At 45.1% G+C, this 27704-nt stretch overlaps 1 protein-coding gene and 1 long non-coding RNA gene across 2 annotated transcripts in view; both read left to right on the forward strand.

Moving 5' to 3' along the window:
- MACROD2 (mono-ADP ribosylhydrolase 2) overlaps nt 1–27704 on the forward strand; it is a 1251138-nt gene that overhangs the window by 310594 nt on the left and 912840 nt on the right. The gene's annotated exons all lie outside the window — the stretch shown is intronic.
- On the forward strand, nt 3867–20263 carry LOC125435207. Its single transcript, XR_007244871.1, has 3 exons — nt 3867–4160; nt 6819–6821; nt 20252–20263. It is a non-coding gene; the product is annotated as an uncharacterized LOC125435207 (long non-coding RNA).

Genomic DNA, 27704 nt, shown 5'->3' on the forward strand with positions numbered 1-27704 from the left:
GGAGTCCAAATGGCGAGGGGGGTGAGGGAGGGGGGCGGGGGTGGAGCTTTGGACATGTAATGGAGGCTTTGAACCCATGAACCCCCTTACCTATGTCCTTGAGGACGGGTGCTGCTCAACATCTGGATGGCAGAACACCAAAGAAGTGTGGGGTCACTGTGGAGAGGCAGGCAATAGCAAGCCACCTCTGCTTACCTCTTGACTTGAAAACCACAGGAGGGGTTGTCATAAGTTGGTGATTATTATTATTTATTCGATTTAGTATACTGCTGTACCCCCAAAGGGCTCTGGTTGTGACTTGACAGCTCTTTCCACCACCGCCATTTGTGTGGATCGCAGCATTGTTACTTAAACTCTCTCACCTGCTACATTTTAAGTAGTTTACCTAGATTTCATATACATTCTTCGAAAAATTTAAAAACCCCTTGATCTTTTCAATCAATCTGTTTTTGCCCTTCTCTCTGCTACTGCACATAGATTCTCCTTTTCCTTCTAATAAGCGCATTTGGAACCCTACGCAACATTTGCTTGGTGTTGTGCTTTGTTTATGGAGCATCTAGGTGTAAATGATCTAGCCAGATGTTTAATCACCAAGGGGAAACAAGTTAATCACAAATTAACACAATCCTCGTTTATCAAGTACTTAATTCTCAGCAGTTGGTCGTAAAAGCAAGTTTTGTTGTTCTCCACAAAATATTTAGATATTGGTACCGAATCCACAGAATGCTAAACTGCGTTAAGCACCAAAATATGTAAATTATAGCAGTAATTGGGAGGGAAGGGGCAAATTAAATTTGTTTCAGGTAACATACTGGAATTGTTCAGCAATTTCTTAACGGTGTTAGCTTTGTCGGTTAATTATTTTTAAAGGAACTATTGAGGTTGGCTTCCTCCTACTGCTTTGTTGTTCTGTTAGAAACATAGAGCTGGAGGATACCTCAAGGGTCATCTCGTCCAGCCCCATGCGCCACACAGGAAATTCGCAATAAACTCCCCACCACCACCACCACCACCACTGACCAGTGGTGGGATCCAAAAATTTTAGTAACAGGTTCCCATGGTGGTAGGATTCAAACTGTGGTGTAGCGCCAATGGGGATGGGCGTGGCCGGGCACTCTGGGGTGGGGCATTCCTGTGCGGGGCTGTGGCAAGGACGCAGCCGCTGCGCCGGTCCTTGGGCGGGAAACGAATGCACGCAGGCGCAGGCTGCCACGCACGCCGGTTCACCTCCTGCTAGACTGCTCAAGTTCTGCGCACTATTGCTGAGAGGAGGGGCGTAACTAAGGCAAAAATCACGTGGCAAAATCACCCATTAGTAACCCCCTCTCGGCACATACAAATAATGAGTAACCTACTCTCGGGAACCTGTGAGAACCTGCTGGATCCCACCTCTGCCACTGACCCCTTCTCTGTGCCCAGAAGAAGGGGGGGGATGCCCTCCAGGATCCCTGGCCAATCTGACTTGGAGGAAAATTCCTTCCTGGCCCCAAAGTGGAGATCATTGTTACCCTGGGCATGTCACAAAGAGCCATGAGAGTCAAGTGCTGATTCATCCCTTCCTGCCCTCCCTTTCATGATCTGCTTAAATTCACACAATTGGCATTGCTGTTGGAAAGACATCGACCCTCTGCTTCTAAACCTCCAAAGAAGGAGAGCCCCACCCCCGCCCGAGGAAGCCTCTTCCACTGAAGAACCTCTCTAACTGTCAGGTATTTAGTGGCCAAATTCCAACTGGGAGCACAAGTTTGATTTCAGATACTTGGATTTGAACTGTGGGCAAAGGTGGTCTCTTTGGCATCGGGACGTTCTACTTGCAGCCTCTGCAGAGGATAACCTTATTTCGGTTGCGAAAACGTCAGCTCTGAATCTCGACTCAGTCCCAGTGATTTCAATGGATGTGACTGCTGAGAGAACACGCGGGACGCGGAGTGATGCGCCGGTCTTTTCAACACGCCCACCACGACACAGTGCTTTGCTGTGGCAGAGAGAGGCTGTGCAGATCGAATATAGTTCCCTGCTCTGAAGAGAGCACAGTCAGATGTTGCACCTCTGCGATACCCTCCGTGGTCCACAACGAAGTGGCAGCTCAGTATTTGCTACAGAGGGACAGGTTGTAGGGGCCCATGTTGCCGGCTGTGGGGGGGGGGGAGGAGACCAGCAGGAATATTACATTGCTAGAGTGCTCTCAGATCCTCTTTCTCCTACATCTCCAGACCCCTGTGATTCAATAGTGTCTTTTGAATCAGCTTTACTTTAGTACATGCTAAGTGATGCTATTATCTAATGGCAGAGATGGAGCGAGACGAATCAGGTTAAGACTTCCTGTTGTCAATGGAAGCTGGGTGGCTCTAAGCACAGAAACACAGCCGACATGTCAAAATTATGCAGTTAGACACTGGGGGAGGTGTTGAGGGTGGCAGGAAATGGGTAGGCAGAGAAAATCAATGTCCCATTCCTTGGTTTACTGTACCCTATTGATTTCATAATAAACCTCTTCAAATTGCTTTTCCCAATGACAAGGTAGTTATTTTTGCTATCACATTATATCTTTGTGGATTCCTGTGCTGTGCCCCCCCCCCCCCCCGCTAAGCCTGAAACCTGAAATTTGAAATGCATGTCTGGAAGGAACATCTTTCCATAGAGTTGTTGAGTGTTCAGGATCTTTGCCACAACCTCCCCTTCCAAAGACAAGGTCAAACCAAAGGTACTGGAAGCACAGTGAGATCCGGAGGCCATCTTCACAGAGGTTCGAGTTTAGTCAGAGTTAAGTGATGTCATTTGAATTGTAAGCAACAAAAGTTGCTGGACTCCTTGACTTCTGCGTGGTGTTTAATTAAAAGCCAGGTGTCAGGTGACGCTTTCATATTTGCCTGGCTTTTCCCTCAGGGAAGCCTTGCTTTGAGGTCAAGCTTCCCCACTTTCCCATCTGCTGCTGCCGCTACTTCCTCCCCCAAGTAGTGCGGGGTCCCATGGCATCTCCTCCACTAGCAGGCGCTGCGTGGTACAAGCGCCAGCCGCCCTGCACGCTGCACGCTCTCAGCGCCCCCCTCAGCTGCTAGCGTCATTCCTAGCGCTCCGCAATGTAGCTCTTCATTGACTGACAGAGCCTTGAGGGGGTCATGGGGAAGCCCGGGAGCGTGCCAGAAATGACGCGCGCTGAGAGTAGCGTGCAGCAAAGGGTGGTCGAGGTAAGTGGGAAAACGACCAGCGTCTTCCTGTTAGCTTAGAGCTTCTCACACACACACATGCCTTGCCTTTTTGATCAAGTTTGCAACTTTCTGTTTTCCTCTCTCTTCTTTTGTCACCCTTTCTATCTTAATCAGTGACTTACGCTTCTGTTGTGCCTTATAAAATAAAACAGGAAGGAAGGAAGGAAGGAAGGAAGGAAGGAAGGAAGGAAGGAAGGAAGGAAGGAAGGAAGGAAGGAAGGAAGGAAGGAAGGAAGGAAGGAAGGAAGGAAGGAAGGAAGGAAGGAGCGAGCTGGAAATTAGGTTTCAGGAGTAACAAAATTGTCAAATCAGTGACTGCTTCTCCATACATCAGTACTAAGCATGTGTAAGAACAAGAAATGTTCCGAGATGGTTTGCCATTGCCTTCTTGTGCATAGCAGCCTTGAGCTTCCTTAGGCATATCCCATCCAGACTGACCCTGCTTAGCTTCTGATGAGATAGGACTATCCTGGCCCAATCAGGTGAGGGCAGGGTCTGGGAGCACCAGCTCCAGATCCCAACTCTGCCATGGAAGACTGCTGGATAACCTTGGATCCATCATTCCCTTTCAGTCCAACCTACTTCCGAGGGCGGGTGGGGGGGGGGGTATTGTGGGGATGCAATAGACGAGCGAAGAACCATGTTGCAAGCTGTCAGATCCCCAATGATTGAAACAACACCTTGTAGAGAACAGAGGTTTATTCGTCCTGAGGACAGCTTTGAAAAGCCAGAATTGGTTTTTCCCCGCACAAACAGCAGTAATATCTTCCAGGGTTCCCCCCTCCCATGTGAACAGTGTAAAGAAATATGCAGACAGTTAGATAAGAGCACGAGTCCGTTGGCACTGGCCTTGACCCGCACCTGGCGGTGGAAACAGTTAGAGGCACACAATATGATTCCCATCCCCCTAAAGCCCAGAACAGCGAGTGGCTCCCAGCACCCATGTTGGATGTCCATTAGAAAGAAAGGTGGGGTAAAAATATAGACATAAATAGTTCCGTCTTGAAGAAACCATGAATTTCAGCCTGGGCTTCCTTACCAGCTATATTGGCATGTGCTTGTATACACTACGCGATCTATTTTGTACCCATTTTGGCTTATTCAGGGTGGGCTCACCTCATGGGTAAAGCTGTCCAAATGCTTAGATCTTTAAGAACATAAGAACAAGCCAGCTGGATCAGACCAGAGTCCATCTAGTCCAGCTCTCTGCTACTCGCAGTGGCCCACCAGGTGCCTTTGGGAGCTCACGTGCAGGATGTGAAAGCTATGGCCTTCTGCTGCTGCTGCTCCCGAGCACCTGGTCTGTTAAGGCATTTGCAATCTCAGGTCAAAGAGGATCAAGGATTGGTAGCTCAAAGAGGATCAAGATTCAGCATTTGCAATCTCAGATCAAAGAGGATCAAGATTGGTAGCCATAAATCGACTTTTCCTCCATATATCTTTGCACTTAGACCTTTGGCCTAGTCAGGTTAATATTGGCTACAAGTAGCCAATATTAACCTGACTAGGCCAAAGGTCTAAGTGCAAAGATATATGGAGGAAAAGTCGATTTATGGCTACCAATCTTGATCCTCTTTGATCTGGGCTGGCAGTGGTCTTCCAGGGTCTCTGGAGGAGGTCTTTCTCTTCACCTGCTTCCTGATCCTCTTAACTAGGGGTTTGAACGTGGGACTTTTTGCATGCAAAGCTGACGTTCTACCAGTGAGCCACAGTCGCTCCCCATTGGTGTCAATCCATTTTCAAAACAATTATTTGGTTCCAGAAAGTTCTTTAGACTGTGGTTCCTGGAGAATTTCCTTTGTCAAACTTCATGTTGCTTACAAATGCCATTGAAATTGTTGAAGGCTTTCAACGGCTGGATTCAACTGATTGTTGTGGGTTGCTGTGTGGCCATAGTCTGGTAGATCTTGTTCCTAACGTTTCGCCTGCATCTGTGGCTGGCATCTTCAGAAGTGTATCGTAGAGGGAAGTCTGTTACATGTAACAGTGTACAAGATCTACCAGACCACGGCCACAATGCCGGGAAAACCCACAGCAGCCATTGAAATTATTGTTTCATAAATGTGAGAACAGCTGTATTGTTTGGAATAATGTCAATTAACACATAAATGCACATAGTTTTACACGGTTCACTTTGTGAATAACATTTTGTGCATTGATTTCCATTGGCAAATAATATTCCAAGATGAAACAGTAAGCCACCTTGGGTACCCTTTTAAGGCAGAAAGGAAGCTGAGAAAATGTAGAAATAGTTTTGTGTGTTTGTTGTGCATCTTAGATTCAATACATATGCACAATACTTTGTCGAAATGCGGGTGCATCACCTCAACCAAATCTGAAGCGTTGCTGAAGTCACATTTTCTTTTTATTTTCGGCTCTTATGTGTTACAAGGGACTCATGTATTCCACAGTGCCACAGGTAGATTCCAAGAACTGCTGGCTTTGAAAAATGTGAAAACGATGGCCCCCAGGCTCGGACGCATTTTTGCCTGGTGTCGAATCCAGCGAATAACCACACAAATGCAGGGGGAAACCAAGTCTTGTTTTATTATCTGTGCGGATAGCCGAAAGCAATATTGAGACACAATGTATTGTCGAAGGCTTTCACGGCCGGATTCAATCTGGTTGTGGTGGGTTTTCCGGGTTGTGTCACCATGGTCTGGTGGATCTTGTTCCTAATGTTTCGCCTGCATCTGTGGCTGGCATCTTCAGAGGTGTATCACAGAGGGAAGTCCGTGACACTTAGAGGCACCACTTCTCTCTGTGATACACCGCTGAAGATGCCAGCCACAGATGCAGGCGAAATGTTAGGAACAAGATCCACCAGACCACGGCCACACAGCCCGGAAAACCCGCCACAACCAATAGGGACACAAAATAATCAATGTCCAGAGCTCATGCAATTCATAAAAAATTACATTGTGTTTATGCACCTTTCTTCAGGAGCTGGCTGCTTGCATCTTTTGATCCATGTGATTTTCTGTACCCTTACCTCAAAACTCCAACTTTCCCCTTGAGGAACTCCAATCTTGCCCTGCAATAATGTATTCATTTCATTGCATAAGCAATCCATCCAGAGGTGTGATTTTTTTTTTTACCATACTAATGAAATAAAAGGTCATTTTGTAGTTTTCCAGTAGCCAACCCCTGTTTTTAGAAGATGCAGAACATTTCCTCTTGTCTGTAGGGGTCATTGTTAGTACCAAGAAGTTAGCCTTCAGCCTTCTTTATCAACTGTGGATTAGTACATAAACTGTCTGTTAGGTCAAAATCTTGCACCTTGTTTTTTAAAATAAGCAAAGACAAAACATTTCATTCTCGACAACCTCCATTTAAGGCAGGGAGGGGTTCAACTCACTGGTCGCTCTCTCAAAAGGGAGAATGGCCATTCTCTGTTTTTGGAATGCTTTGGTGCTATCTCAAACTGGGTTGATTTTACATGTGGAACAGGTTAGCTTAATTAGTGGTCAAAGAGCTTCCCAAGTCTCCATCATGGAGCAGCAGTGGCGTAGGAGGTTAAGAGCTCGTGTATCTAATCTGGAGGAACCGGGTTTGATTCCCAGCTCTGCTGCCTGAGCTGTGGAGGCTTATCTGGGGAATTCAGATTAGCCTGTACACTCCCACACACACCAGCTGGGTGACCTTGGGCTAGTCACAGCTTCTTGGAGCTCTCTCAGCCCCACCTACCTCACAGGGTGTTTGTTGTGGGGGGGGGGAGAGAAGGGCAAGGAGATTATAAGCCCCTTTGAGTCTCCTGTAGGAGAGAAAAGGGGGATATAAATCCAAACTCCTCCTCTTCCTCCTCTTCCTCTTCCTCTTCCTCCTCCTCCTCCTCCTCCTTCTTCTTCTATTATGCCAGTCAACAGCTTTTCTTCATTTAACACTGAGCTTGAAGGAAACATTTGGTGGTGACATTTGAAAGCTGCCTGTTGGGTTTGCGTTGCTGTTTTTCGGAGTGATGTTGTGGCTTACTGAGTTTTCCAGCAGTATGCTTTATGGCAGCTGGACAGCACTTTTGCAGCACTCGGATCAGAGAGAGAGAGAGAGAGAGAGAGAGAGAGAGGGGTGCAGCTGCACAGACTAACTTTCAGAAGTTCGTTCTGAAAAAGGGCATTGTGACACCTATTCCTGTTTATATGTTCAGTTATTTTTGTATCCAGTAGGCTCATCCAGGAGTGCATACCAGAGGCCGTCCAAAGTCTTCATTCAGGGCTATGCTGTCTTGAACAAATCGTCTCATGTCAACTGTGATTTCTGTGTTTCTGAAGGATTGAAACTCATATTTTCCAGAAGAACCAATTTCTGACAGTTTTTTCCTCTTGCTTAAGGATGTACTCAAGTATGTTTCCAAATAAGCAGCGCGTGTCTTTTCCTTCAGCGCGGTGCGTTTCGCACATTGTCAGCTCCTGACCAAAAAAAAACTGAATAATGTCAATGACTGCTTTTATAATCACCCCAAAAGGACTCCTGCTGCTTTGAGTACATTCTGGAGGCTAACGAGAAACTTCAGCTGATCACATCCATGCCAGTAAGATTCTGTATTCATTTATCATTAATGTGCTTTACAACAAGGTCCCCAAGCTTTTTGAGCCTGTGGGCATGTTGGGAATTCTGACACGGCGTGGTCGGTGCAGCAACAAAATGGCCGTCATTTCTTAGCTTCTATTTCCTTCTGAGCCAGCTACAGTGAAGATATCCTTCTGTTGCGCTATGGCAGCTGCTCTCCAGCTTTCAAAGCAACATTTTTTTTTTAAAAAAACCTACACTGCCAATCAAATCTCCAATGGCCAATCAGCTGGGTAAACATCCTGCCTGACCCCACCCATTTTTTAAAAAGGCTTGGCAGACACCAGGAAAGATCGCATCAAGGGGCACCCGTGGACACTCTTAGGGGGGGCACCCAACTTTGGGGACCCGTAGGCTTTGTTCACAGGAGTACTCATGGAGTTCATGTACTTAGTCAGCTTATGCTTTTACTTCTATTCAGACATTTATGTCCAACTTTTCTCCTCAATGGGGACCCAAAATGGTGTACAACATTGTACTCGCCATTGCTTTCCCCGGCTATTCTTTATCCCTTATCTATGAGCTAGGTACTCATTTACTGACCAAGAAATGGATGGATGGCTGAGTTGGCCATGAGCCAGCTGCCAGGATATCTGACCCACAGGGGGCGTGAACTCCTGGCCGTGTGGGTGGCAGTGCAAGCACTTAACTGCTACGCCACATGGCTCCTCTTAAACTTCTAGTCTCCCATATATATATATATTTTAAAAAACCCTTTGTAAGGAACTTGACAATCTGTGTTCCAGGTTGTAAGTGTTGCTGGGATCCTGACCTGTTTAGGAATACTCACTCTGCTTATTAGCAGCACCTGCAGAGCGGCTTCTGTTCTAAGAAGCCGGAGACTGCCTTGCAGAAGTAGTTATTTTACACAGCAGGTGTTCATTAACTGATGGAGCCTTACTGGTTCTTGAATTGCTGGGTGGTAGTCATAGTTGCCAGAAAAGTTGGCTTCCCACCAACCTGAATAACTTTTCCCCTGTGAGGCATATTTCTCTGCTGCACAAGCGTCAACTCACCTCCTTTTGGTTCGGTACGATGGGATAATGAACCATGCTGCTCAGGAATGGTGAAGGCTGTTTTCAGGTTAGCCAGACTTTAGATAGTAACCGTGAGGTTTATTTGTTTTTATTTTGCCTGTGACAGAGACCCCTTCCGCACATGCAGAACAATGCACTTTCAATCTACTTCCAATCCACTTTGCAGCTGGATTTTACTGCGCGAAATAGCAAAATCCACTTGCAGACAATTGAGAATGTGGATTTGCAAAATGCATTATTCTCCATATGTGGGAGAGGGCCGAGTGATTGATGCACTGCAACTCCGTAAGTTAACAAAACTTGGTTTATAACTTAAGCCTTGTTGAGAATCTCTGGCTTGGATGTGGTTGAACCCTTGGAAGAACTTGGAGAGTGGAAATTTAGGCTTTGTAAAGACAAAAACTTTTACTTTCACGAAATGAAAGGGCAGGGAGTGCATCTTGTCTGCCTAATCCTCGCTGGGAGCGGGACTTTAATAAAAAATTCCATGGCAGGAGGTCTGTAGTGTTTGTCCTTAATTTTTTTCTCACTGTGCTCAGAGAATTTATACGTATCCATTTAGGTGTGTGCTATGAGTTTCTGATGCAGTCGACTCCGGACCGTGAAACTGATTATACAGTGTGTCTGTTAGTTTTTAAGGTGCTGTAAATCTTTGTTGATTTAGAGACAGACAGGCAAATTACATACATTCCCGCATCCAGTGGTGGGATCCAAAAATTTTAGTAACAGGTTCCCATGGTGGTGGGATTCAAACTGTGGCGTAGCGCCAATGGGGCTGGGTGGGGCACGACGGGGACGTGGCCGGGCATTCCGGGGCGGGGCTGTGGGAAGGACGCAGCCTGCGCCGGTCCTTGGGTGGGAAACGAATGCACGCAGGCGCAGGCTGCCACGCACGCCGGTGCACCTCCTGCTAGACTGCTTCAAGTTCTGCTTGCTGCTGCTGAGGAGGGGCATAACTAAGGCAAAAATCAAATGGCAAAATCACCAATTAGTAACCCCCTCTCGGCACACACAAATAATTAGTAACCTACTCTCGGGAACCTATGAGAACCTGCTGGATCCCACCTCTGCTTGCATCCTTCAGTCCAACTTCCATAGTTTTTACTATTACCAGGGGAGCTAAAACTCCTAAACTATGGAGAGCCAATAAAAATGTGAAAATAGTGTTGTCAGACTCCTCTGGAATCTGGAAATCTCCTGGGATCACAACTGATCTTCAGGCAACGGAGATCAATTCCTCTGTGGCTGCTTTAGAAGGTTCCCTGCTGACGTCTTTCCCCAATTTTACCCTGTCTTTCCCAGACTTCATCCATAAATCTCCAGAAATTTCCCAATAAGGAGCCAGCACCCCTCTGACACATAGAAAACTGAACACACAACTCACACTTGCTGACCAAAATGTAAAGTCTGTTTCTTAACATCTAGCACCATGAGAGGGGTCTAAATGAAGGGCTGTTTCACCTTTCAGGTGTCTGAAATCATTTCAGACTGGAATGCAAAAATATATATATATCCATGCTGGCACGATCCAGTTGACAACCATCAGTTTTTACTCTAAAGTAGTAACAGCAATAAATAGGTATACCTTGCATTATTGGGAATAAATACATAACTGAGTGGAACAATGAGTGTTAAAAGTGCCCAGGCCAAAAACCACACAAACAATAATATTTTATCTAGAGCCGTCAAGCTTCCTTTTTAAGCATCTTTTGCTAAAACACTCAAGCAATATTGTTGACTGTCAGTGCCTCATATGCTATGAAAAGCATGTAAAATTATTGGCTTCCAATTTTGCACTGAGATGGGAAATAGAGTCATTTATTTAAAAATAGAGCAATCATTCTGCTTTTTGTGAAAGGTACGATCGCAATCATATAGCACTCTTAAATGTATAATTAAAGTTCTTCAGAGTAAAAAAAAATCACCTAATTGAAAAGTATCACCCAAATCCATCTATCTTTCTTTCTTTCTTTCTTTCTTTCTTTCTTTCTTTCTTTCTTTCTTTCTTTCTTTCTTTCTTTCTTTCTTCCTTCCTTCCTTCCTTCCTTCCTTCCTTCCTTCCTTCCTTCCTTCCTTCCTTCCTTCCTTCCTTCCTTCCTTCCTTCCTTCCTTCCTTCCTTCCTTCCTTCCTTCCTTCCTTCCTTCCTTCCGTCCGTTCGTTCGTTCGTTCGTTCGTTCAAAATAAAGATTCTACCCCCCGCCCTTATTCTTAAAAAAAAAAAAGTCCTTTAGGGCAAGAAAGCATATTCCAATATGAAGTCCTACTATGGGCAGAACTGACGGTTCCTTTTATTTAAGTCACTGCGTAGTCCCAAATGGGGTTACCCCTTCTATTGACTACAATGGATTAGAATGAGTTTGAACAGGGGTCCCCAATGTGGTATCACCTTTTGTGGTGCCCACCAAATGTTTTCAGGAAGCAGGGGTGGCCAGGTTAGGATTTTGCCCAGCTGGTCTTCGGATTAATGATTGGAGGTTTGATTGGCTGTGCAGGTTTTTTTAAAAATGTTGCTTTGGTCGGCGCTGCCAACAAAGCACAAGAATCTACACTGTGGTACTGAAGATAAACTGTCCAATCATTTTTTGGCCGGCTCTGCCGTTTGTGGCGGCCATTTTGTAGCTGTGCCCACCGTGCCATGTCAAAATTCCAAATGTATCAACAGGCTCAAAAAAGTTGGGGACTGCTGCCTTAGAATAATGCTAATTTTGTATTCAGAACCCATTATGATGCTAATTTTGTATTTATATCCCACTGTTATCCCTGATTGGAGCATAATGATGGTTCTAGGCAGCATGCAGAGACTAAAAAGCCTGTAAAACTGTAAAGTTTTAATCCCTCACAGAGCCTGAGGGTGTGAGTGACAGGCTGGAAGTAGGTGGTGTTAGGAAGGCTGTCAGAGTCTCCAGCAGGAATGTAAGAAGTTGAAGATCCAGAGTGATCAGACATGTATAATGTCTGTGAAAAGACCTGTGGTGTTGGCAGTGAGAGAGACACTGCGGGAAAAGGACCATACTCTAGCCATAGAGGGGAATTCTCTCCTAGGGAGAGAAGAATTCCTAGCCCAGGTTCTAATAACAGAGCTAGTTCATCTTCTGGACTAGTTTGTATCGAAGTTTGTATCGGAGAGGGACCATTCTCAAGTCCAGAGGAGGATTTCACACCATGGGTGCGAGAAGAATTCCCATTGCTAGTTCTAAGGAGGAATTGCATCAAATGCTGTGAAGTGATTGTAAAGTTTGGAGAAGTTTGAAAGGAAGGGGAGTTGGGTGGACATCAGGTATATAAAAAAATAAATTCTAGATCTGACGTACCCAATGACAGTGCTCCATATTAATCTACAGCACAGCAGAATAGTGAATGTTTCTCAAGAACTAATTTTAAAATTATACATAGTCTGTCGAGAAAAATGTGTAAATTGAATAATACAGACTCTGGTAATGATGGGAGTGCAAATTAACTGTAAATTGCACCTTCTGGTGATTGGTTTTATCTTTCTTGTGGCTGTGATGAAAGCTCTCTGCTTGCCAGGTGGGACTTCCCACCTTTACCTTTGGCTCCACCCCTCCCCTCTCCCTGAAGGGGAATTAATAGCCTTGACAGAGAGGCAAAACAAGACAGATGATTAATCTGTTTAGTTCTCTAGCTGACATTTACACAGTTAATTGTGGCCGGTGCTGATGCTCCCGAAAGCGGCCTGAATATTAATGGCAGAGTTGGTTAAACTTGAAAGCTGTTTGTTTAGGCAAGTCGCTGGAGAAATAAGAATGCTTCATCAACTTCGGATTTTCATCACAGCCTTTATGACGTCTCCTGGAACATAAGTGTATTTTATGACTTGTAAGAATGGCATTGTGATCTGACATTCTCTGCTTCAAGGAATCCTGATTGGCAGTTGATTAGCTTTTTGTTCAAGTCATTATCTCTGGGTATGAAATTAGTTGGCTAGAAAATTGCATTGTAATTTTTGTCAGCAGCAACTGACGCCTCGAAAGCTCTCTCTCTCTCTCTCTCTCTCTCTCTCTCTCTCTCTCTCTCTCTCTCTCTCTCTCTCTCGATTTTAAAATCCTATATCTTTCCCAATCCAGCGTGAATTTATTTCAGAACCTGTTCTAATTAAAAACCAGCTTGTGTGATGTGCTGTATGGTAAATGTCCAATTATGACGTGCTTTATACCAAGCCCTTCTCTTGAGGGACCACTTCAACAAGTCCTGTTCTAAGGCGAGCCGCGGGGGGAAAGATTGGGCTTTTCGAACAGCGGCGCATGCCGCGGATTAGAGCATATTTCCTTGGTGGGTCTGCTGTTCCTCCCATAATTTTAAGAGGTGCAATTAATACGGCCCTAATTGGGGGGGAGCAATTCGAATCATCCTTGCTTTAAATACATAAACGAACAGCGTATTTGCTAATAGAGCCACTGGCGTAGAACTGCTTTCAGCGTGGAAAACGGCAATAACAGAAGCAATAACAATAACTGGGATGATAATGCTTGTTATCTCAATGGAAAAGCCTATGGCTGTATTATTCGGCTAATTATGTGGTATATTTTATATGTAATTTCGCATGGAACGAATTAACAGCACATGGCGCACCGAAGACAACAATGGTTGTTCTGGCTGAAGCCACAGGCTGAGGAATAATGCACTTTAACAGGCAGCACGGAGAACAGCATTTTTCCTTCCTTCCTTGGCTGTAGAGAACTCTCTGCTTTGCTTTCAACAGCGCAGGGGAGGGGCAATGACATAGTGGTAGACCATCTCCATGGCTTGCAGAAGGTCCCAGGTTCAATCCCTGGCATCTGCAGTTAAAAGGACCAGGCAATAGATAATGGGAAAGATCTTTGGCGGAGATCCTGGAGAGCCATTGCCAGTCTGAGTAGGCAATACTGACTGGATGCACCCAGGGTCTGATGCAGTGTAAAGCATCTTCATGTGTGTTCAGGTGTTCAGAGTGTGAACAGCCCATTTCTGGTCCATTTTCTCCACTCCATGCATGATTTCATGAACCAATGTCATGGCTCCCCCTTTTCTCTAAACTAGATCACCCCACATTCTTGTAACTGTTCTTCATAGGGAAGGTGCTCCAATACCTCAGTCGTCTTGGTTACCTATTTCTGCAATTATCCGGGTGGGCATCACCTCGCACTTATTTATGTTGCGTTTAATTTGCCACATGGTTGCCCCACTTGCCCTGTTTGGAGAGCTTCGGAGGTCACCATCTGGAATAATTTGGGTTTTGGACCCACCATGCTGCTTGCATCCCATTCCAGATTATTTACCTTCTGCTGGTCTATCACCATAGTAACGATTGATTGATCATTACTCCAGCCTGAATCCCAGTCCTTGCCTGACACCGTTTATTTAATCCATGCATCTTTGATAGAGGGGGGGGGGGTAATTTAAATTAGGAAAATAAAAGCTTTATGTCGTTGCCCCATGCCAGGTCTCTGTCAAGATCCATCCCCACCTGTCCTTTAAATTTAGGTGTTTTTTTCCCCTACAGGTGTTATAATCAAAGCTTTTTGTGTGCATATGTTAATTACTCATTAACATTAATTATAATTTGTTCATTCATGCAAATATTATCATTTTATTTGTGGGGTGGGGAGCAGTAATTTGCTATGTGGCCACATAGAGAGCAGCATGAAGAGAGCCCCAGTCGTTCAGTGTCTCTGGACTATTGTGCGCCTAGGCCAGGGGTCTGCTGGTAGGGGCTGATGGAAATTGTAGCCCATGAACATCTGGAGAGCCGCGGGTTGCAGACCCCTGGCCTAGTCCTTCATGGCTATACTGGAATTTCTAGTTAAGACACTTCATATTTGAGGCTGTACCTTGGGTAGCATTGCCAGAATCTTCCCTGGCCACCACGGGGCGTGGTGGGGGGGTGGTGGTGGTGGAAGGGTAGGGTAGGGTAGGGTTGCTAGATCCAGGTTGGGAAACTCCTGGAGATGTAGGGATTGATTCTGAGTACGACAGAGTGTGATGCTACTCCCTCTGAACCAGGGGAAACTGATCTTTGGATTTTGAAGATGAAGTGTATTTCCAGGAAATCTCCAGGCGCTACCTGGAGGCTAGCATCTCTAATCCTGGTGTTATTCTTTTCCGTTGAAGGAACCATTTAAGTTGGGAGAAGACTTCAAACTTTGCTTAGTGGAGTGGTAAGATAAGAGTGGAATTTACCCTAGTAGTCTAGTACTGGTGAGTGCTGCTGAAAGGGGAAAGGGACGTGATCCCTTTTACCAAAGCGGTTATAGAGGTGCCAGGGGTGGTATTATAACACTGTGAAGCCAAACAGATGCTGAGTGAATAGCAGAACCCGGATCCAAGCAGTAATACAACTTGCACCCAGATTGGCTTTCGTGATTGGCTTAATTTCTTGTTACTTGTATGGTGCTGCAGCAGTGGGCTTAGGATCCATTGCCCCTCCTGATACCGTCTGGAGTCTCGTCAGCAGCTCACCACATGGGCAGCTGACCCCTTGGACCACATTTTATGGAAAGCACTGCTTCTGTTACTTTGGGGCTGGTAACTCCCCTGTGTGTGTTTGTGTGTGTGTGTTTAAAGTGTTTGCAAATCTAGGGCATTTTTCATTTTTTAGAAAGACCTGTCTTGTCTGTTCAAAGCTTCAGTCACTAGATTTAAGTATCCACAGATTTAGCGATGTTGAGAATTAGATATGTTGATGATGGATTTTTTTTAAAAAAGTCAGCTAAGTGACTACCACAGCTGTTATTTTGACTCAAGCATTTCTAGCATTTTGATGTGTTTACTGTATACAAAATGTGTTTCATCAGGTCGACACGGCTAATATCAATCCCCCCCCCCCAAAAAAAGGAGGAAGCAGAAATTGCAATTAGTTAAGCACTTTATTGTACACTTTGGTATAAATTAATACGTTGAAACATTTGAGAGACCTAACGCTGAATTACGCCAGCGTGTTCCAAACTGTGCTTTTCCACCAGATGTTATAATTTCACATTAGACAGGTGTTGGCTAGATGCCTGAGAACTTCATGTGGTGTTTTCAGAAAAAAAATATTGGGTAGAATTCTTGATTTTCTCATCAAATTATGGTCTACGTCGTGCGGTACATTGGGGTGAACATGAATCATGCTCCTTGATCAAAAGAAAATCTCAAACTGTGCTCTTTGGAGCATTAATTAATGTGTGATGCCTCCAGATATTCCTTAGGGTACAGAATTAGTGATGGGGCAGTATGTTTTCAGACTTCATTTTTCAGGCTTCATTTATTTTGAAATTGTTTTAGTGTTTGCTGCAAGTCAGTTGCCTGTTCCCCTTATTTATGACTAAATTATCCGTTATAATTTCATGATCCCACTTTCCGACAGAAAGTTATCCCAGTAGTAGGAATGTCTACCAAATACATTTGCATTTTTAGATCATATCCGTATGCCTAGAAGAAGAGTTTAAATTTACGGTATATCCCCCCTTTCTCTCCTGCAGGAGACTCAAAGGGGCTTACAATCTCCTTGCCCTTCCCCCCTCACAACAAACACCCTGTGAGGTAGGCGGGGCTGAGAGAGCTCCAAGAAGCTGTGACCGGAGACTCAAATGAGCTTACAATCTCCTTGCCCTTCCCCCCTCACAAGAAACACCCTGTGAGGTAGGCGGGGCTGAAAGAGCTCCGAGAAGCTGTGACCGGAGACTCAAATGAGCTTACAATCTCCTTGCCCTTCCCCCCTCACAACAAACACCCTGTGAGGTAGGCGGGGCTGAGAGAGCTCCAAGAAGCTGTGACCGGAGACTCAAATGAGCTTACAATCTCCTTGCCCTTCCCCCCTCACAAGAAACACCCTGTGAGGTAGGCGGGGCTGAAAGAGCTCCGAGAAGCTGTGACTAGCCCAAGGTCACCCACTGGCGTGTGTGGGAGTGCACAGGCTAATCTGAATTCCCTAGATAAGCCTCCACAACTCAAGCGGCAGAGCTGGGAATCAAACCCGGTTCCTCCAGATTAGATACACGAGCTCTTAACCTCCTACGCCACTGCTGCTGCTAGTGCAGGTATTGACAGAAAATTCCATAGGTTAGATTCAGTGATTTTGTGGATATGAGGACAGAAACTTTTTCTATGTTCCCATTCACCCAGCAGTCTTTCCTGACCCTGGGAAAGCTGAAATAGCATCTTTTCGTTGGATATTATTGACTTTTTCTTCCTCCAAACTGTTGCTGATTTTGCCAGTTTTCTGCCCCCTCCTTTCATCAAAAGATGCAACAGTAAACTAGCGTTGCTATGGAGAGTGGGTTTAGTGTTCCTTCTTTCTGTACCACAGAGTTTCCAAGTAACCTCTTCAGCCCCAAGTACTTACAGTTCACAGATTGTTTTCTTCCCAGGAATAGTTGCATACTCCTGGGTGATACATGAATGTTAGCAAATCAGAGGTCCACAGTGTAGAAACAGTGGGAGTTGTGACTTGTCACACAGGAAGCAGCAATGTTAGTCAACCACAGCCTTTGTATTTTGAGGCAGAGACTGGCCAAAATTTTCCAGCCTAGACTCCATTATAAATCAAAAGCAACGTCTCACTTTTCCTGAGCGGAGAGAGAAGCTCAGATGTCGGGTACATTTTGACCTTGTAAGGCAATGCTCCATCCATCACCTTGACTTTAGTGCAAGATGATCCACACCGGTCCTGCAGCTGCAGGTTCAAGGGTACGTATGATATGTTGTCATGGTCCGAGAGGCCAAGAACTTCTCTGTTAATTTCAGGAACAATCATCATAAATTCCTAAGCCAGACTCCGTCAGCTTTAAGCTCCTGAGAATTGGAGATCTGTTTCTTATAAAGCTCTGCAGCCTATCCTGTTGTCATGGGATGTTTTGCAGATATGATCCCCTGTGGCGATACTGACCGTCTCTCCCAAAGGGGCGACCAAGATGTTTCATAGAATCATTAAATGTATTCAGATGTGGGTGGCTGATTGACACAGGGTAAAAAAAAAGCTGGCAAAAAGTTTTCCAGTCAAGCCAGTTAAATACAGAGCAGATGGCAGTTCAGATGGGTAGAAATATGGTGGGGTTCCCAACTCTGAGCTGGAAAATTCCTGGAGATTGGGGTTAGAACCTGGAGAGGGCAGGGTTTGCAGAGGGGAAGTACCTCAGTGGGATATAGTGCTATATGGTCTATCCTCCAAAGCAGCCATTTTGTTAAGGAGAAATTATCTCTGTAATCTAGAGATCAGTTGTTATTCTAGGAGAGTTCTAGGGTCTGCCTGAAGGCTGGGAGTCTTAGTACATGGGCCAGATACTGTGTCTGGGGACTGCAACCCCAACCAGAATAGGGCTCAGAAGGCATGGGGGAAGCCTCAGCAGAAAGACTTACCCAGGCCCTTGGGCACACAGGGTGGCAGGTGCCAGCAGTACCGGATAGTCCTTGTGGTACAAGGCAGCTCACAGGGAGGACCCCTCCCCTGGACCAGAGGGCCCTACAGACCACACAGCAGCAGGAGGCAGGGCCCAGTCTGGCCAGGAATGAGGGGTAAGGGCAAGTAGGCTGGCCGAGGGCCATTGAAGGCTTGGGGGGGGGGATATGATTGAAGTCTATAAAATTATGCTGGGGGTAGAAAATGTTGACAGAGAAAATTTTTTCTCTCTTTCTCACAATACTAGAACCAGGGGACATACATTGAAAGTGCTGCGGGGAAGAATAAGAACTAATAAAAGGAAACACTTCTTCACACAACATGTGATTGGTGTTTGGAATTTGCTGCCACAGGAGGTGGTGATGGCCACTAACCTGGATAGCTTTAAAAGAGGCTTGGACAGATTTATGGAGAAGTCAATCTATGGCTACCAATCTTGATCCTCCTTGATTGGAGATTGCAAATGCCTTAGCAGACCAGGTGCTCGGGAGCAGCAGCAACAGCACCAGCAGCAGAAGGCCATTGCTTTCATATCCTCCATGTGAGCTCCCAAAGGCACCTGGTTGGCCACTGCGAGTAGCAGAGTGCTGGACTAGATGGACTCTGTCTGATCCAGCAGGATCTTTCTTATGTTCTTATAGACACTTAGGCACATTCAGACAGTAGAATATTGAGAGACCAAAGGGTTAACATGGAACTCCATGTGATTGACTGGAGAGAACTGCAGCACATTCTTAGCCAGAGATCTGAGTGTTCTGAGGCAGAACTGATTCAAATGCCAGAGTGAACGGTTGTTCTGTTGTAAACCTGTTCTCAGGAGGCTGAGGGCCAGTTCTAAGTGAGCTGAGCAACTATGATTAAGTGCCAGGAAGAACAGATTTATGTTAGGGAATCTGTGCCAAGGTCCTGGGGTTAACCACAACACAGTGGCACTGATTAACCACACTGGTGGTTGGTTAATTTCTCTGAGGAGAACCTACCCAGAAATGGGGCAGTGAAGCTGCTGAAGATGGTTTTATTGGTAAATAGAGAAAGGATTGGATTTCCAGGAGGAAAGATGCAAGTCCTTCTCTGATAAGCACCGTGTGAGATAGACACTCTAAGAATGAGGAGAGACTGTCTTAGAGTTCGTGTTTGAGGAACTGTGTAGGTTTTTCTTACCTTAGGGTAGAAAATAAGATTTTGTTAGCACATTAATTAAAGAGCCAAATAAAAAACTGAACACCTATCCTGATGGAAAATTTAATTTGTGGAGAATTTGTGACTGTAACAACTTGAAAGCATTAAAGACAGTGACCTATCTGAACCTTGTATCAATCGTAAAAAAGATATAGAAACAACTTGTAAAATAATAAGTAAACTCTCAGAAATCAGCTTCTTGTATATAATTTCAATGTTATCATTAGCCAAAAAAACTTCCTGATTCATTTCTTGTAAATAAAAACTTTTGATTCTTTGAACTTTACAAGCCTCTGGTGCCAGATTATTATTATTTTCTGACAGAAGGGAAAATATTGTTTTGGTGTCCCTACAGATCTGCTAATCTTCCTGTCTGTGAAGTGCCCTGGTTGTACAACTAAGGACCATTCTTACTATTTAATTGTGGGAAAACGCAGAGTGTGTTTACAAAGTCTAAATTACCACATTCACACTACTGCATTGCATATTGACAAACAAAAGGGCAGCTCAGTCAAAGCATAATTGACCATTGGAATTTTGGAGGGAAAAATCTCCTCAAGGCACAAGTCAGTGGGAAGGCGCTTCAGGGCACCAACAACCCCCCCCCCCTCGTCATAGTGAGCATCCTTAATAAATTAAATTGGCAAAACTAGGGTGGCTTTTTTGTTTGTTAAGGGCTTAAATATCCTTTCAGGTGTAGAAAAGGGCTTGAAACAACCAAATATGGCTTTATGAAAAGAGAACCACTTTGGAGCCTGACCTTTACTGTTAGTGCTCAGACTCTCATGCTTATCGATCTCTTATTTCCTTGCTAGAAGAAAACACCGCAGACACATCAGCTTATTGAGTGCAAAGTTTGAGTGTCTTTAAGGCGAAGCTCCAGGAAAATGAAATGTAAGATTCCTCATTTATAAAACAACACAGAACAAAGCAGCAGCCACCCTGGCCTTCTTCAACATTAGGGAGTGTTATTATTAAAAACAGAGGTGACAACTTAAAAATGCTTCGGGAAACATTAACGGCTTGTAATGGGATAATATAATTTGCATATCTATAATGACAGCCATCTGAACAGAGTGGAGTGTTTTATGTAACATTAATTGGTTTTGTCAGGATTTTTGAAACTTTTTCCTGCTGGTGAATGCTGTATTCAATGCTGGTTTTTTAACATATGGAATTAGTTACCAATATTGCTCTTAAAGGTATTTTTGAAGTTCAGTGGAAAAACTGTTGTTGTTGTTTTGTTTGTGGGCTTTTTTTCTCTTGTGTGCCTCTTTTCTCTACTTTGGAAAGTTGATGAATTGCTTAACTAGAACTTGCACAATGATTCATAGCAACCAATGATCGTTGGCTGGAAAATCGTATATTATTCTTGGGTGCTGTGTGGTTTCCGGGCTGTATGGCCGTGTTCTAGCAGCATTCTCTCCTTAGGAGAGAATGCTGCTAGAACACGGCCATACAGCCCGGAAACCACACAGCACCCAAGTGATTCCGGCCGTGAAAGCCTTCGACAATACTTATATTATTCTGTTCATAATCTGCCCTGAAGTAGCTGTGATGGGTGTTGTGGACTAGTAAGAGAATTCTGTCCAAACAAGGGCCACCAAGGCAGCTAACAAATTAAAACATCATCTTACATTCTAATAGTTGAGAGTGCTCCAAACTGTGGATTTCTAAATCTGTAGCCTGGGGCCGCACGGACTGCAAACAGATAGTTCTGCATACCCCAAAATCCTTCCAAAAATAAGAGTGCCTCTTTTGGATAATGCATATATCTTTGTTCTGGAGAGCTAGCGATAGCGGTGTCCTGGAATGCTCTGGCTGTGGTGAAATCCAGAAACTTCTCCGGTCTGTATCCTGTATCTCTCCACTGTACCTTGTCATTGCCCTGGATCTTGTCGCTCCATTCAGCAAATTTCAAGCCCTATTCAAGTCTAAGGAGTCTTCTTTAACACATGACTCCTCCTCTAAGGGTGATGGAAGAAGGCTCCAACTGTGTGCTTGTAACCCCCATGCTCAGAATGGGTTGACCCAGTAAGGGGTGGAGACTCAAAGCAGCAGAAGGCTGCAGAGCTCATTTAGTTTGGAGGAGACAAGGCCAGGGGCGTACCTAGGCGAACTTGAGCCCTGGGCAAAACCTGAGTTTGATGCCCCCCCCCCCCCATGGGTGGCCACCCTCCACCACCATGACCAAACAATGATTTTTTTCCACCAGGTCGTTTCAAAGTCACCATCACATTATAGAACATCCCCCAACTCACAAATCTGAACATAGCAATGGGCCATGCCACACAGCCGAAATAATATTTGGAAAACATTTTCAAAATGCTTTCAAAATGTTTTATTACTGCTATGAAAACATTTTATGGTGTTGTATCCAGTCCCCCCAATTGGGGGAAACAGCATCACTTTCAATGTTATTTAAACTGGGGGGGGGGGCAGATTCTCCCTTTAAGGTGGATTTAAATCTGGGCTCCCTAGTTTAAACAAGTGATGCTGGAATCCACCCCCAAACAGCATCATTTTAAATGGTGTTTAAACTGGGGACCTCAGATTCTCCCTTTAAATCCATGCCGAAGGGGGTAGATTTGATAACAACAACAACAACAACAACCTTTATTAGGCACTGAGAGAATAAAAGAAAGAAAGAAAACAAACATTGGTGGGAAGGGAGTGAATTTAAAAAGAGAATCTGGGGAAATTTAGGGGGTGCCTGTTGTCAGGGGTGCAATTATTAAGATAGCAGCACCAAAATTTCAGAGTATCTTCGTGAGACCCTACTGATGATACCACTCAGATTTGGTGAAGTCTGGTTCAGGGGGTCCAAAGTTATGGACCCTCAAAGGTGTAGCCCCCATCTCCTATTAGCTCCCATTGGAAACAATGGGGGATGGGGGCACTTCCTTTGGGAGTCCATAACTTTGGACTCCCTAAACCAAACCTCACCAAACCTGGGTGATATCATCAGGAGAGTCTCCCAAAAAATCCCTGAAATTTTGGTGCTGCTAGCCTAAAATCTGCGCCCCCTGCAGGCCAAAAACGGAAAAACACTGAAAATACAAAATCCCTCACAAACCTGCAATTTTGTCGCCCACCACAAGGTGGCGCCCAGGGCAGCTGCCCACTTTGCCCAATGGGAGGTACGCCTCTGGACAAGGCTACCAGACTCAGACCTTGATTTGTCTAAGCCCTTAACACCTTGTTAAGGGTTTCTTTTTGTGGTTGTAATGGGTGAGAGTTCTCCTGGAAACCTTCATCATGTTGAATCCTGTTCATCAAGCCCTTGGAGTCTTCAGGAGCCAACTCCCTTGCAAAGAAGAATTGGACTTGGCAGTATCAGTAGACTGTAAATATAAGGACTTGAAAATGCATCCTGAACAGGACCTTGAAGTCTGATGTTAAATGTTGATGTTTGATGTTGTATGTTAAGAAAGTAAACCATTTTGTTTTTAAAAATTGTTGTTGCAAACTCATTCCAAGTTCTGCCCCACAGAACCCACAAGATAGAGGTTACATGCTAACTTTTTTTTTTGCTTCACCAAGTCATTGAAGAATTATAAAGACATTTCCTTCTCACAATTTGAGTATATGTGTTTGGAGAGAACTAGGAGGCACTTGGTTGCCATTTTATTTGGGCTACTCCAAAATAAGCAAATGTGACTTTATAGTTATTCCCTCTGAAAAATAAAGGGTTAGGACTGATTTGAAATTCTTTCAAAATACCGTATAGAATTTTTTTCTCTTTTCTGCAAATTTACAACATGCTACAGCTCATAGCAAAAGGACTTTATTTCAGGGGCAGGATTGTCAGCTCCAGCTTGGAAAATTCCTGAAGATTTGGAGGCGGAGCCTGGGAAGACAGCAGTTTGGGGAGGGGAGGAATCTCGGCGGGGTATAATGTCACAGAGCCCACCCTCCCAAGCTGCCATTTTCTTCACAAGAACCAGTCTTTGTTGTCTGAAGATCAGTTGTAATTTCAGGCAACCCATGGGTCTTCACCTGGAAGTTCGCAAGCCTATTTGAGGAGTGGGTGGAAAAGAATAACCTCCCGATCTTATATTAGTTGGAGAGCTGTGTTTTTAGTTGTATTGTAGGACAACACCAGTGATGGGATCCAAAAATTTTAGAAACAGGTTCCCATGGTGGTGGGATTCAAACTGTGGCGTAGCACCAATGGGACTGGGTGGGGCACAACGGGGGCGTGGCTGGGCATTCTGGGGGTGGGGCATTCCTGGGCGGGGCTGTGGCAAGGATGTAGCCACTGCGCCGGTCCTTGGGCGGGAAACGAATGCACGCAGGCGCAGGCTGCCACGCACGCCGGTGCACCTCCTGCTTCAAGTTCTGCGCGCTACTGCTGAGAGGAGGGGCGTAACTAAGGTAAAAATCACGTGGCAAAATCACCAATTAGTAACCCCCTCTCGGCACACACAAATAATTAGTAACCTACTCTCGGGAACCTTTGAGAACCTGCTGGATCCCACCTCTGGACAACACGTTTGTACTTGCAAACAGGATGTCCACCACTGGGCAAGATTTCAAATTTAGTTTCATTTTAAAGATTCGTATGCCTTGACGAGCAACCAAAATACAATGGGAGCCTTGAAGCACGAAAGAAAGCAAAACATATTTTGTATTCCTTTATTTCTTATGCTATAATTCGCTGTTATAGTAAAGCTTTGCTTAAAGCTTTGCTTAACAGTAAGTTAGCATAGGCCCCTCGCATCTGTTGGGGGAAACAGATATACATTCCTGACGGCAATGGTTTCCTCTTGCCTTTTCCCAGAAATTATAAAAGAATTATTTTGACACTCCTAGGATCTCGAATGCTATTATTTCTGCTAAGCAATCCCACTGAGGAACAGTCCATCATTTTCATAACTGCCATTTATATTCAAATGTCTGGCGTTGAAACGGAGGTGCGGAAATTGTTTTTGTTTACCACATGATTTCAGAAAGACATTTCTGCTGCCTTGAAAGAATGGAAAATAAAACACTCCTTTCAGATGTATCATGGTGTGTAAGAACAATATAGTTTCTATACGTTGCGCTGAGGAGTATGTTAGGCAGAAAACTGCGGCTTCCCTTCAAAGGATTGGCATGAATAGTTCGAATGTTTTTGTTCTGCACTGCGAAGGTTCCTCTGATTTCCGAAACTAATTCAGGGAGGCTGTTGTTATGAAAGTGGTAGTGAGACTGGAGGCCTTTTTGTTCCGTTTTTGTGCTTTGAAATCATATCCGTGGAACCTTTTGAGAGTATATGACATTTTTTGATGCATTACAAATACATTCCCTTTGGGCTCTTCGGAGTTCTGTTTTGTTATGTAGCAATGCGGCATATTTAGACCGATGTCACTAAATGGAGCAAAAAACCCAAAAACCTGGGGAAATGGCCGTGCGAGGATCGCACCCACTGTATCAGAAAAAGGAGCAGAGCCAGATATCGAATTGGCTGTGTTGACAGCGCCATGTCCTGTGCGTACGTTGCTTTTAAGAGCATTTCTGTTTCAAGAACTTCCTTTTCATGCAAATTTAAAGAAGTGTCCTTAGGATGCTGTATTAATCTTTATAAGAGGAAGATGTGTATATCAGTCCTTTTTTACAATTAGGTTTTAAAGCGAAACAAGAGATTGATTTATTGTATTGTATTATTCGATTTGTATACCGCCCTCCCCGAAGGGCTCAGGGCGGTGAACAACAACAGCAAACATCAGTAACCACAACAGCAAGCAACAAAACATTCAATAAACATAGGATCAATAAACCCAACATTATAAACATAGAATTATAAACAACAAGAACATTAATAATCATAACATCATAAGCTATAAGCCAACAATAATCACAGCAGCATATATAATCAACAGAGATAGACACAATAAGCATAGATGGTGACTTTCCCATTTTGTAGCCCAATGTATACCCCAGCTTTCTGCCCTCATACTGATTTCTTGCAAAATGAGTAGCCAGTCACCTTAAAACACTACTCCGGAGTAATTCACAGCGTACTTACAATTATAAGTATAAAGCAGAAAAAAACAGAATATTCCAATATACAAAATCTTTCATCATCGCTAAATCTAGTCGTCAGGGGGGGCCTCAGCTGTGGATCCTTAAATCCAGAAACTGGGGGCATGTAGACAGAAATGAGATATTTCTACAAGCTCACCCCCCCCCCCCCGGAAGGCTATGGGAAAATCTAAAAACAAATGAAAAAAGTGAAGGGGACATAAAAAGAAAGATCCCATGTCATGAGATTTCAGCCACTCTTAGGCAAGCATTCCAAGGTTACATGGAGATAAAATAAGGAATCCATTCTTTCCTGTTACGCATTACGGTGTGTTTGGTTACATCTTGGTACTTATCTGCTGTCTTGTGCTCGTGGTGGTGGTGTCGTGTCCGCTCAAAGAAACAGAGCTAACTTTATAACTTCAGATGTACATGCTCACTCAAAGAGCAGCCGGGAATCAACGCAGCTGCAGTTGCTGCCCGGGATGGGCAGGAGGAAACCCCTGGCATCCACCCTAATGGGGGCAGATGGGGGGGCCTCCCCACCATGCCCCTTAAGGGCATGTGCATCATCACCGGGGGATGCTGGCCTGAGCTTATAAAAGGCCAAGAAGGCCTTTGTGCCAGCCATGCGCTCCGGCCGGCCAGTAACTTGCCCGCTCACCTGTCCCCTTTTATGCTTTGATTATGTGTTAATGCATGCCGCTTTGTCATAGCCATTTGGTGGTTTGGCGCATGGGAATTTATCTGAGGGGCCAGGGGAGGGAAGCTAGGGAGCTATCCCCCCCCCCAACCCATGGGGTATGGCATGCTATAGAAGTGGTTCTCAACCTTCCTAATGCCGCAACCCTTTAATACAGTTCCTCATGTTGTGGTGACCCCCAACCATAAAATTGTTTGTGTCTCGGTTCCTAAGACCATTGGAAACATGTGTTTTCCAATGGTCTTAGGCGACCCCTGTGAAAGGGTCGTTCAACCCGCAAAGGGGTTGCGACCCACAGGTTGAGAACCGCTGTGCTAGAGACCAACCGCCCAGCTGAACATCACAGCAAGGCTCCAGTAAAAGGCCAACCGCCTGCTGGAACTCCGCGGCAGCAGCAAGGGCATCCGCTCAGTCACCAAGGCAGCGGGAAGAACAGCTTGCCTGGGAGGCAACCCTAAGGAGGGGCTGCCCAGTGTTACAAATCAGATCAAAATCCCATGCTGCGCCCCACGCTTCTTACTTCGCAATAAACGGTTGGCTATGGCCAAGTAATGTACCCCAGCCAGGAGTGAAGCGTGGTTATTTGGGTCAAAGGGCTCCGGGAAGGGTGGTCCCGCCCTCAGGCAGCAACTTGTAAGCAATGGCTATCTGACTGGCCAATAGCGAGGTCATAAACAGTGACTTCAGCAACTTGTTTGCATACAAACAGTTAACCCTTTTATAACCGAGTAGTAACAGACACTTGCAAAATCCCAGCAGTTAAGCGAGGGTGGGAGAGCAGCAAGGAAGAAGAGTTGGGGAGGGGAAAGAGAGAAAGAGACGGCCAGCAAGAGGAGAGGGGGCCAGGAGTGAGAAAGTGGAGGCTCCCTTCCTGGTGAGTTCTTGTGGATCCCCCCTCTGATTAAGTTATGTAATAATTATAACATTGCTTGTAAAATCAATCACTAGATTTCCTTTAAGAGGCACCGAGAATAGGAATCGGGCAGGTGAGGTCTCCTTCAGAGGGAAGTTCTTTATGCCCCATTACCAGTGGTGGGATCCAAAAATTTTAGTAACAGGTTCCCATGGTGGTGGGATTCAAACAGTGGCATAGCGCCAGTGGGGCTGGGCGGGGAACGACGGGGGCGTGGCCGGGCATTCCGGGGGCGGGGCATTCCTGGGCAGGGCTGTGGCAAGGACGCAGCCGCTGCGCCGATCCTTGGGCGGGAAACGAATGCACGCAGGCGCAGGCTGCCACGCACGCTGGTGCACCTCCTGCTAGACTGCTTCAAGTTCTGTGTGCGACTGCTGAGAGGAGGAGCGTAACTAAGGCAAAAATCACGTGGCAAAATCACCCATTAGTAACCCCCTCTCGGCACACACAAATAATTAGTAACCTACTCTCGGGAACCTGTGAGAACCTGCTGGATCCCACCTCTGAGAAGACCCCACTCCACCGCCCTCATCACCCTCCAAAGCAAAAAGATAAGATCCTCTCTTTTTTAAAAAAAATTCAATGTGTACTCAAAAAAAATCCCTTGTCAATTATGCTTTTCTTCTTTGAGTGGTAGCGCAAGTGACATGGACCAAAGCACTTCTCCTTTGCCATGTGTCTGTTGTTGCCTTTGATAACAATGATAACAGAGAG

Source organism: Sphaerodactylus townsendi, linkage group LG01 (genome assembly GCF_021028975.2).
Source record: "Sphaerodactylus townsendi isolate TG3544 linkage group LG01, MPM_Stown_v2.3, whole genome shotgun sequence".
Lineage (NCBI taxonomy): Eukaryota > Metazoa > Chordata > Lepidosauria > Squamata > Sphaerodactylidae > Sphaerodactylus > Sphaerodactylus townsendi.